Source organism: Tachypleus tridentatus, chromosome 10 (genome assembly GCF_004210375.1).
Source record: "Tachypleus tridentatus isolate NWPU-2018 chromosome 10, ASM421037v1, whole genome shotgun sequence".
NCBI lineage: Eukaryota > Metazoa > Arthropoda > Merostomata > Xiphosura > Limulidae > Tachypleus > Tachypleus tridentatus.
Window position 1 is genome coordinate 2,399,696 of NC_134834.1, and position 12,540 is coordinate 2,412,235.

Here is a 12,540-nt window from a genome sequence, read left to right on the forward strand (position 1 = left end):
TGCCACTGGTCTAAATAGACTTTCTGTGATGTAAAGTGTACTGTCATTGGTCTAAATAAACTTTCTGTAATGTAATGTGTACTGTCATTGGTCTAAATAGACTTTCTGTAATGTAATGTGTGTTGTCATTGGTCTATATAGAATTTCTGTAATGTAATGTGTGTTGTCATTGGTCTGAATAGACTTTCTGTAATGTAATATGTACTGTCATTGGTCAATATAGACTTTCTGTAATGTAATGTGTGTTCTCATTGGTCTATATAGACTTTCTGTAATGTAAAGTGTACTGTAATTGGTCTATATCGACTTTCTGTAATGTAAAGTGTACTGTCATTGGCCTAAATAGACTTTCTGTAATGTAATGTGTAATGTCATTGGTCTAAATAGACTTTCTGTAATGTAATGTGTGTTGTCATTGGTCTATATAGACTTTCTGTGATGTATAGTGTGTTGTCATTGATCTAAATAGACTTTCTGTAATGTAATGTGTGTTTTCATTGGTTTAAATAGACTTTCTGTAATGTAATGTGTAATGTCATTGGTCTAAATAGACTTTCTGTAATGTAATATGTGTTGTCATTGATCTAAATAGACTTTCTGTAATGTAATGTGTGTTTTCATTGGTCTATATAGACTTTCTGTAGTGTAAAGTGTACTGTAATTTGTCTAAATAGACTTTGGGTAATGTAATGTGTTCTGTCATTGGTATAAATAGACTTTCTGTAATGTAATGTGTGTTGTCATTGGTCTATATACACTTTCTGTGATGTAATGTGTGTTGTCATTGTTCTAAATAGACTTTCTCTTTTGTAATGTGTGTTGTCATAGGTCTAAATAGACTTTCTGTAAGGTAAAGTGTATTGCCATTGGTCTAAAAAGGCTTTCTGTAATGTAATGTGTGTTTTCATTGGTCTAAATAGGTTTTCTGTAATGTAATGTGTGCTGTTATTGGTCTAAATAGAGTTTCTGTAATGTAATGTGTGTTTTCATTGGTCTAAATAGACTTTCTGTAATGTAAAGTGTACTGTCATTGGTCAATACAGACTTTCTGTAATGTAATGTATAATTTATTGGTCTAAATAGACTTTCTGTAATGTAATGTGTGTTGTCATTGATCTCAATAGACTTTCTGTAATGTAATGTGTGTTGTCATTGGTCTGTATAGACTTTCTGTAATGTAATATGTACTGTCATTGGTCAATATAGACTTTCTCTAATGTAATGTGTGTTGTCATTGGTCAATATAGACTTTCTGTCATGTAATGTGTGTTGTCATTGGTCTATATAGACTTTCTGTAATGTAAAGTGTACTGTAATTGGTCTATATAAACTTTCTGTAATGTAACGTGTACTGCCACTGGTCTAAATAGACTTTCTGCGATGTAAAGTCTACTGTCATTGGTCAAAATAGACTTTCTGTAATGTAAGGTGTACTGTCATTGGTCTAAATAGTCTCTCTGTAATGTAATGTGTTCTTTCCTTGGTCTAAATAGACTTTCTCTTATGTAATGTGTACTGTCATTGGTCTAAATAGACTTTCTGTAATGTAATGTGTGTTGTCATTGGTCTAAATAGACTTTCTGTAACGTAACGTGTACTGTCATTGGTCAATATAGACTTTCTGTTAGGTAATGTGTGTTGTCATTGGTCTATATAGACTTTCTGTAATGTAAAGTGTAATGTAATTGGTCTATATAAACTTTCTGTAATGTAAAGTGTACTTCCACTGGTCTAAATAGACTTTCTGTGACGTAAAGTGTACTGTCATTGGTCTAAATAAACTTTCTGTAATGTAATGTGTACTGCCACTGGTCTAAATAGACTTTCTGTGATGTAAAGTGTACTGTCATTGGTCTAAATAAACTTTCTGTAATGTAATGTGTACTGTCATTGGTCTAAATAGACTTTCTGTAATGTAATGTGTGTTGTCATTGGTCCATATAGACTTTCTGTAATGTAAAGTGTACTGTCATTGGTCTAAATAGACTTTCTGTAATGTAATGTGTACTGTCATTGGTCTAAATAGACTTTCTGTAATGTAATGTGTGTTGTCATTGGTCTGTATAGACTTTCAGTAATGTAATATGTACTGTCATTGGTCAATATAGACTTTCTGTAATGTAATGTGTGTTCTCATTGGTCTATATAGACTTTCTGTAATGTAAAGTGTACTGTAATTGGTCTATATTGACTTTCTGTAATGTAAAGTGTACTGTCATTGGTCTAAATAGACTTTGTAATGTAATGTGTAATGTCATTGGTCTAAATAGACTTTCTGTAATGTAATGTGTGTTGTCATTGGTCTATATAGACTTTCTGTGATGTATAGTGTGTTGTCATTGATCTAAATAGACTTTCTGTAATGTAATGTGTGTTTTCATTGGTCTAAATAGACTTTCTGTAATGTAATGTGTAAAATCATTGGTCTAAATAGACTTTCTGTAATGTAATATGTGTTGTCATTGATCTAAATAGACTTTCTGTAATGTAATGTGTGTTTTCATTGGTCTATATAGAATTTCTGTAGTGTAAAGTGTACTGTAATTTGTCTAAATAGACTTTGGGTAATGTAATGTGTTCTGTCATTGGTCTAAATAGGCTTTCTGTGATGTAATGTGTGTTGTCATTGGTATAAATAAACTTTCTGTAATGTAATGTGTGTTGTCATTGGTCTATATACACTTTCTGTGATGTAATGTGTGTTGTCATTGATCTAAATAGACTTTCTCTTTTGTAATGTGTGTTGTCATAGGTCTAAATAGACTTTCTGTAAGGTAAAGTGTATTGCCATTGGTCTAAAAAGGCTTTCTGTAATGTAATGTGTGTTTTCATTGGTCTAAATAGGTTTTCTGTAATGTAATGTGTGCTGTTATTGGTCTAAATAGAGTTTCTGTAATGTAATGTGTGTTTTCATTGGTCTAAATAGACTTTCTGTAATGTAAAGTGTACTGTCATTGGTCAATACAGACTTTCTGTAATGTAATGTGTAATGTTATTGGTCTAAATAGACTTTCTGTAATGTAATGTGTGTTGTCATTGATCTAAATAGACTTTCTGTAATGTAATGTGTGTTTTCATTGGTCTATATAGACTTTCTGTATTGTAAAGTGTACTATAATTGGTCTAAATAGACTTTGGGTAATGTAATGTGTTCTGTCATTGGTCTAAATAGGCTTTCTGTAATGTAATGTGTGTTTTCATTTGTCTAAATAGACTTTTTGTAATGTAATGTGTGTTGTCATTGGTCTAAATGGACTTTCTGTAATGTAATGTGTGTTGTAATTGATCTAAATAGACTTTCTGTAATGTAATGTGTGTTGTCATTGGTCAATATAGACTTTCTGTCAGGTAATGTGTGTTGTCATTGGTCTATATAGACTTTCTGTAATGTAAAGTGTACTGTAATTGGTCTATATAGACTTTCTGTAATGTAATGTGTACTCTCATTTGTCTATATAAACTTTCTGTAATGTAACGTGTACTGCCACTGGTCTAAATAGACTTTCTGCGATGTAAAGTCTACTGTCATTGGTCAAAATAGACTTTCTGTAATGTAATGTGTACTGTCATTGGTCTAAATAGTCTCTCTGTAATGTAATGTGTTCTTTCATTGGTCTAAATAGACTTTCTCTTATGTAATGTGTACTGTCATTGGTCTAAATAGACTTTCTGTAATGTAATGTGTGTTGTCATTGGTCTAAATAGACTTTCTATAACGTAACGTGTACTGTCATTGGTCAATATAGACTTTCTATTAGGTAATGTGTGTTGTCATTGGTCTATATAGACTTTCTGTAATGTAAAGTGTAATATAATTGGTCTATATAAACTTTGTGTAATGTAAAGTGTACTGCCACTGGTCTAAATAGACTTTCTGTGGCGTAAAGTGTACTGTCATTGGTCTAAATAAACTTTCTGTAATGTAATGTGTACTGCCACTGGTCTAAATAGACTTTCTGTGATGTAAAGTGTACTGTCATTGGTCTAAATAAACTTTCTGTAATGTAATGTGTACTGTCATTGGTCTAAATAGACTTTCTGTAATGTAATGTGTGTTGTAATTGGTCTATATAGAATTTCTGTAATGTAAAGTGTACTGTAATTGGTCCATATAGACTTTCTGTAATGTAAAGTGTACTGTCATTGGTCTAAATAGACTTTCTGTAATGTAATGTGTACTGTCATTGGTCTATATCGACTTTCCGTAATGTAAAGTGTACTGTCATTGGTCTAAATAGACTTTCTGTGATGTAAAGTGTACTGTCATTGGTCTAAATAAACTTTCTGTAATGTAATGTGTACTGTCATTGGTCTAAATAGACTTTCTGTAATGTAATGTGTGTTGTCATTGGTCTGTATAGACTTTCTGTAATGTAATATGTACTGTTATTGGTCAATATAGACTTTCTGTAATGTAATGTGTGTTCTCATTGGTCTATATAGACTTTCTGTAATGTAAAGTGTACTGTAATTGGTCTATATCGACTTTCCGTAATGTAAAGTGTACTGTCATTGGTCTAAATAGACTTTCTGTAATGTAATGTGTAATGTCATTGGTCTAAGTAGACTTTCTGTAATGTAATGTGTGTTGTCATTGGTCTATATAGACTTTCTGTGATGTATAGTGTGTTGTCATTGATCTAAATAGACTTTCTGTAATGTAATGTGTGTTTTCATTGGTCTAAATAGACTTTCTGCAATGTAATGTGTAATGTTATTGGTCTAAATAGACTTTCTGTAATGTAATATGTGTTGTCATTGATCTAAATAGACTTTCTGTAATGTAATGTGTGTTTTCATTGGTCTATATAGACTTTCTGTAGTGTAAAGTGTACTGTAATTTGTCTAAATAGACTTTGGGTAATGTAATGTGTTCTGTCATTGGTCTAAAAGGCTTTCTGTAATGTAATGTGTGTTTTCATTGATCTAAATAGGTTTTCTGTAATGTAATGTGTGCTGTTATTGGTCTAAATAGAGTTTCTGTAATGTAATGTGTGTTTTCATTGGTCTAAATAGACTTTCTGTAATGTAAAGTGTACTGTCATTGGTCAATACAGACTTTCTGTAATGTAATGTGTAATGTTATTGGTCTAAATAGACTTTCTGTAATGTAATGTGTGTTGTCATTGATCTCAATAGACTTTCTGTAATGTAATGTGTGTTTTCATTGGTCTATATAGACTTTCTGTATTGAAAAGTGTACTAAAATTGGTCTAAATAGACTTTGGGTAATGTAATGTGTGTTTTCATTGGTCTAAATAGACTTTCTGTAATGTAATGTGTGTTGTAATTGATCTAAATAGACTTTCTGTAATGTAATGTGTGTTGTCATTGGTCAATATAGACTTTCTGTAATGTAATGTGTTCTGTAATTGGTCTATATAGACTTTCTGTAATGTAAAGTGTACTGTAATTGGACTAAATAGATTTTCTGTAATGTAATGTGTGTTGTCATTGGTCTAAATAGACTTTCTGTAATGTAAAGTGTACTGTAATTGGTCTATATAGACTTTCTGTAATGTAATGTGTACTCTCATTTGTCTATATAAACTTTCTGTAATGTAACGTGTACTGCCACTGGTCAAAATAGACTTTCTGCGATGTAAAGTCTACTGTCATTGGTCAAAATAGACTTTCTGTAATGTAATGTGTACTGTCATTGGTCTAAATAGTCTCTCTGTAATGTAATGTGTTCTTTCATTGGTCTAAATAGACTTTCTCTTATGTAATGTGTACTGTCATTGGTCTAAATAGACTTTCTGTAATGTAATGTGTGTTGTCATTGGTCTAAATAGACTTTCTGTAACGTAACGTGTACTGTCATTGGTCAATATAGACTTTCTGTTAGGTAATGTGTGTTGTCATTGGTCTATATAGACTTTCTGTAATGTAAAGTGTAATGTAATTGGTCTATATAAACTTTCTGTAATGTAAAGTGTACTGCCACTGGTCTAAATAGACTTTCTGTGATGTAAAGTGTACTGTCATTGGTCTAAATAAACTTTCTGTAATGTAATGTGTACTGTCATTGGTCTAAATAGACTTTCTGTAATGTAATGTGTACTGTCATTGGTCTAAATAGACTTTCTGTAATGTCATGTGTGTTGTCATTGGTCAATATAGACTTTTGGTTAGGTATGTGTGTTGTCATTGGTCTATATAGAATTTCTGTAATGTAAAGTGTACTGTCATTGGTCTAAATAGACTTTCTGTAATGTAATGTGTACTGTTATTGGTCTAAATAGACTTTATGTAATGTAATGTGTGTTGTCATTGGTCTGTATAGACTTTCTGTAATGTAATATGTACTGTCATTGGTCAATATAGACTTTCTGTAATGTAATGTGTGTTCTCATTGGTCTATATAGACTTTCTGTAATGTAAAGTGTACTGTAATTGGTCTATATAGACTTTCTGTAATGTAAAGTGTACTGTCATTGGTCTAAATAGACTTTTGTAATGTAATGTGTAATGTCATTGGTCTAAATAGACTTTCTGTAATGTAATGTGTGTTGTCATTGGTCTATATAGACTTTCTGTGATGTATAGTGTGTTGTCATTGATCTAAATAGACTTTCTGTAATGTAATGTGTGTTTTCATTGGTCTAAATAGACTTTCTGTAATGTAAAGTGTACTGTTATTGGTCAATATAGACTTTCTGTAATGTAATGTGTACTGTAATTGCTTTATATAGACTTTCTGTAATGTAAAGTTACTGTCATTGGTCTAAATAGACTTTCTGTGATGTAATGTGTATTGTCATTGGTATAAATATAGTTTCTGTAATGTAATATATGTTGTCATTGGTCTATATAGACTTTCTGTGATGTAATGTGTGTTTTCATTTGTCTAAATAGACTTGCTGTAAAGTAATGTGTACCTGTCATTGGTATAAATAGACTTTCTGTAATGTAATGTGTGTTGTCATTGGTCTATATAGACTTTCTCTGTAATGTAATGTGTTCTGTAATTGGTCTATATAGACTTTCTGTAATGTAACGTACTGTCATTGGTCAATACAGACTTTCTGTTAGGTAATGTGTGTTGTCATTGGTCTATATAGACTTTCTGTAATGTAAAGTGTACTGTAATTGGTCTATATAAACTTTCTGTAATGTAAAGTGTACTGCCACTGGTCTAAATAGACTTTCTGTGATGTAAAGTGTACTGTCATTGGTCTAAATAAACTTTCTGTAATGTAATGTGTACTGTCATTGGTCTAAATAGACTTTCTGTAATGTCATGTGTTGTTGTCATTGGTCAATATAGACTTTTGGTTAGGTAATGTGTTGTCATTGGTCTATATAGAATTTCTGTAATGTGAAGTGTACCTGTAATTGGTCCATATAGACTTTCTGTAATGTAAAGTGTACTGTCATTGGTCTAAATAGACTTTCTGTAATGTAATGTGTAATGTCATTGGTCTAAATAGACTTTCTGTAATGTAATGTGTTCTGTAATTGGTCTATATAGACTTTCTGTAATGTAAAGTGTACTGTAATTGGACTAAATAGACTTTCTGTAATGTAATGTGTGTTGTCCTCTTTGTATAAATAGACTTTCTGTAATGTAATGTGTGTTGTCATTGGTCTATATAGACTCTCTGTAATGTAATGTGTTCTGTAATTGGTCTATATAGACTTTCTGTAATGTAAAGTGTACTGTAATTGACTAAATAGATTTTCTGTAATGTAATGTGTGTTGTCATTGGTCTAAATAGACTTTCTGTAATGTAACGTGTACTGTCATTGGTCAATATAGACTTTCTGTTAGGTAATGTATTGTTGTCATTGGTCTATATAGACTTTCTGTAATGTAAAGTGTACTGTAATTGGTCTATATAAACTTTCTGTAATGTAAAGTGTACTGTCACTGGTCTAAATAGACTTTCTGTGATGTAAAGTGTACTGTCATTGGTCTAAATAAACTTTCTAAAATGTAATGTGTACTGTCATTGGTCTAAATAGACTTTCTGTAATGTAATGTGTGTTGTCATTGGTCTATATAGAATTTCTGTAATGTAAAGTGTACTGTAATTGGTCCATATAGACTTTCTGTAATGTAAAGTGTACTGTCATTGGTCTAAATAGACTTTCTGTAATGTAATGTGTACTGTCATTGGTCTAAATAGACTTTCTGTAATGTAATGTGTGTTGTCATTGGTCTGTATAGACTTTCTGTAATGTAATATGTACTGTCATTGGTCAATATAGACTTTCTGTAATGTAATGTGTGTTCTCATTGGTCTATATAGACTTTCTGTAATGTAAAGTGTACTGTAATTGGTCTATATCGACGACTTTCTGTAATGTAAAGTGTACTTGTCATTGGTCTAAATACACTTTCTGCAATGTAATGTGTAATGTCATTGGTCTAAATAGACTTTCTGTAATGTAATGTGTTGTTGTCATTGGTCTATATAGACTTTCTGTGATGTATAGTGTGTTGTCATTGATCTAAATAGACTTTCTGTAATGTAATGTGTGTTTTCATTGGTCTAAATAGACTTTCTGTAATGTAAAGTGTGTACTGTTATTGGTCAATATAGACTTTCTGTAATGTAATGTGTGTTGTCATTGGTCTATATAGACTTTCTGTAATGTAAAGTGTACTGTCCTTGGTCAATATAGACTTTCTGTAATGTAATGTAATTGTAATTGGTCTATATAGACTTTCTGTAATGTAAAGTGTACTGTCATTGGTCTAAATAGACTTTCTGTAATGTAATGCGTACTGTCATTGATCTAAATAGACTTTCTGTAAGTAATGTGTACTGTCATTGGTATAAATAGACTTTCTGTAATGTAATGTGTGTTGTCATTGGTCTATATAGACTTTCTGTAATGTAATGTGTTCTGTAATTGGTCTATATAGACTTTCTGTAATGTAAAGTGTACTGTAATTGGACTAAATAGACTTTCTGTAATGTAATGTTTGTTGTCATTGGTCTAAATAAGCTTTTGTAATGCAATGTGTGTGTTGCTGTTGGTCTAAACAGACTTTCTGTAATGTAATGTGTATTGTCACTAGTCTAAACAGACTTTCAGTAATGTATGTAATATTTATTGGTAACTAATTTCTTCACCAATATATGTCTTATCTTATACGCCCAGTAGAACATTAGGAACGTGGTAGCTATAAACCTGGTGTAATAGAAAACGGCTTTTAATTTGAAATGTGCGAAATGTTACAGATGACAGAAACTAGTGACACCTATAATTTAATCCATATATAGAATAAAATAAATTAGAAAAACCTTCAACATCTGATATTTTGGAAGCTGTTAATTGATAGCTAACTTCTTCAGATCTGAGACGTTATTTCCAAGTTACGGATTTTAATAACTAACTACTACGGAGAATTGAACCTCGGATTTAGAAGAAGTAAGAACAATTTTCAGAATATTATCTCTGTTGCTTTTACTTAGGTCTAAATTTTGTTTCAAAATTACACTTTTATGGTTCAGCTTGCTTCGAAGTTCATGATTTGGTTGGTCACAGGATGATAAATATTACACAAACAAATATAAACAAATTCATTTCTTTGATCATTAACTATTTTTGTATTCACAAAATATTTTACACAGAAAGTATTGAATTATTTTATATTTTAGGCCACATTTTACAATGTTGTTGTAAGTTACAACCTAAAACGATTCGAAATTATGCAACATGAAGGGATTCAAAAATACAACATGTAAAAACACAGAAACCAAGGTGACGATCAATTTTGTGTAGTGGACACCAGGATTATCACGCTACGTGTTCAGCCAGCTGATACACGACACAAAGGAACCTCAGCATGACCTCTCAGAAACTGATTCTATGTTATACATGGGGTTTTAATTACTATAACCATACGGCCTCAAGTTTCTGATTCACATGCTAGCCTATGGTATCAGTATGGAGCCCGACCTCAAGACGAGAAACCACGTTCTAGTGACCTTGTCTACTAGCGCAGTCTGGTAGAATTTAACGTAATCAACTAAAATTCAATTACGCCAGTCTTCCAGACTTCGTCCGTGTCTCTCGCTGTTTACGGTAAATAAAGTCGAGTAATGTTGATTCTGGAAGAACTGATAACAAAAGGATAAGAGAGAATAAAGTGCCAACATTTTACGATCTGTGCTCCACCTGGAGAGAGTCGTGCACTACTCTCACGACAACAAGAAGAAAATAAAACGTCGCATCTAACAACAAAAAATGAATAAACTTTCACCCGGTAATTGCTTCACCTGTCATGCTTTTGTGTCTTCCACTTTGTAGATACAAGCACGTGACCCAGCAGTAAACCTGTGGTCACTTTGTAGATACAAGCACCTGACCCAACAGTAAACCTGTGGTCACTTTGTAGATACAAGCACCCTGACCCAGCAGTAAACTTGTGGTCACTTTGTAGATACAAGCACCTGAAGCACAGTAAACCTGTGGTCAATTTGTAGATACAAGCACCTGACCCAGCAGTACACCTGTGGTCGAACTTACGTTATTTCGAAATCTGGTTAACGATATCTTCGGAAGTGATAAACCAGAAAAGGGTAGCAATAATCAGCATCACACAACGCCAATTAGACTGGCCTTTGTTGTGATCGACCATACATTCTGACGTTCCCATTATTGAGAGGACTAGAAGGGATTCGAACATGAAAAACGAAGAATGTGAGTAAAGCGATAAAGTACGAGGAAAGTTACCATGCCATATATCATTTAGTGAGAGTGTTCAAAATAGGCATAAGCTGTGGGCTGTTAACAGTTAGATTGATGGAACTACACAACCAGTAACTGTATACAACGTGGGCATGAGCTGTGGGCTGTGTTAACAGTTAGATTGATGGAACTACACAACCAGTAAGTGTGTACAACGTGGGCATGAACTGTGGGCTGTGTTAACAGTTACATTGATGGAACTACACAACCAGTAACTGTGTACAACGTGGGCATGAGCTGCGGGCTGTGTTAACAGTTAGATTGATGGAACTACAGAACCAGTAACTGTGTACAAAATTGGGTATGAGCTGCGGGCTGTGTTAACAGTTAGATTGATGGAACTACACAACCAGTAACTGTGTACCCAGTGGGCATGAGCTGTGCGGGCTGTGTTAACAGTCTGATCCTTCCTACAAATCAGTAACTGTGTACACAGTGTAGGCATGAGCTGTGGGCTGTGTTAACAGTTAGATTGATGGAACTACACCAACCAGTAACTGTGTACACAAGTGGGCATGAGCTGCGGGCTGTGTAAACAGTTAGATTCATGCAACTACACAATCAGTAACTGTGTACACAGTAGGCATGAGCTGTGGGCTGTGTTAACGGTTAGATTGATGGAACTACACAACCAGTAACTGTGCACACACAGTAGGCATGAGCTGTGGGCTGTGTTAACAGTTAGATTGATGGAACTACACAACCAGTAACTGTGTACACAGTAGGCATGAGCTGTGGGCTGTGTTAACAGTTAGATTGATGGAACTACACAATTAACTGTAACTGTAAACAGAGTAGGCATGAGCTGGGGCTGTAGCAACAGTTAGATTGATGGAACTACACAACCAGTAACTGTGTGTACACAGTGGGCATGAGCTGCGGGCTGTGTTAACAGTTAGATTGATGGAACTACACAACCAGTAACTGTGTACACAGTGGGCATGAGCTGCACGGGCTGTGTTAACAGTTAGATTGATGGAACTACACAACCAGTAACTGTGTACAAGGTGGGCACGAGCTGCGGGCTGTGTTAACAGTTAGATTGATGGAACTACACAACCAGTAACTGTGTACAACGTGAGCATGAGCTGCGGGCTATGTTAACAGTTAGATTGATGGAACTACACAACCAGTAACTGTGTACAACGTGAGCATGAGATGCGGGCTGTGTTAACAGTTAGACTGATTTAACTACAGAATCAGTAACTGTGTACACAGTGGGCATGAGCTGCGGGCTGTGTTAACAGTTAGATTGATGGAACTACACAACCAGTAACTGTGTACAACGTGGGCATGAGCTGCGGGCTGTGTTAACAGTTAGATTGATGGAACTACACAACCAGTAACTGTGTACAACGTGTGAGCATGAGATGCGGGCTGTGTTAACAGTTAGACTGATGGAACTACACAATCAGTAACTGTGTACACAGTGGGCATGAGCTGCGGGCTGTGTTAACAGTTAGATTGATGGAACTACAGTAACTGTGTACACAGTGGGCATGAACTGTGGGCTGTGTTAACAGTTAGATTGATGGAACTACACAACCAGTAACTGTGTACAACGTGGGCATGAGCTGCGGGCTGTGTTAACAGTTAGATTGATGGAACTACCACGACCAGTAACTGTGTACACAGTGGGCATGAGCTGCGGGCTGTGGTTACAGTTAGATTGATGGAACTACACAACCAGTAACTGTGTACACAGTGGGCATGAGCTGCGGGCTGTGTTAACAGTTAGATTGATGGAACTACACAACCAGTAACTGTGTACAACGTGAGCATGAGCTGTGGGCTATGTTAACAGTTTGATTGATGGAACTACAACAATGTATG